The sequence below is a fragment of the Diachasma alloeum genome, unplaced genomic scaffold (genome assembly GCF_001412515.2).
Source record: "Diachasma alloeum isolate Michigan unplaced genomic scaffold, Dall2.0 Dall_scaffold_00938, whole genome shotgun sequence".
In the NCBI taxonomy this organism is placed as follows: Eukaryota; Metazoa; Arthropoda; class Insecta; order Hymenoptera; family Braconidae; genus Diachasma; species Diachasma alloeum.
In genome coordinates this window covers 79,587-80,061 of record NW_021681055.1, presented here as the reverse complement: position 1 = coordinate 80,061, position 475 = coordinate 79,587, and positions in this window count along the sequence as shown.

Genomic DNA, 475 nt, shown 5'->3' with positions numbered 1-475 from the left:
ATCTTTTACACGCGTTAGGATCCATGTTGTTCATGATAAAGACACTAAAGAGCCAGCGGAAAATCAAGGTGAAATCTGTTTATATAGATATATATGTGAGTGTGCCTATGCTTGTACACTCTGTAAAATCTTACGTGATTGGTTGAAAGAATCATGTGACTCATTGGAAAATTATTAACAAAATAGCAACATTCTTTGTTCGTGGGAAAATAAATAGCTGAAAAATATCCTGGATAACATTTAATCTTTGCGGCGCGATAGGACATCAAAGGGTCCGAAAACTCTGCTCCAGTTTGTCAAACATCATGTTCTTAGGGTTGTGAGTACAACATGCGTTCCCAGGTAAACCGAAAAAGTCTGTGTAAACAAAAGATTACGTTCGGACATCTTCCAATGCATTTCCATTCTTATCAATTTGCAGCAGATGAAGATTTTTCGGAAACTCCTCCTACTACAACGTGTAAAATTTGTCGAG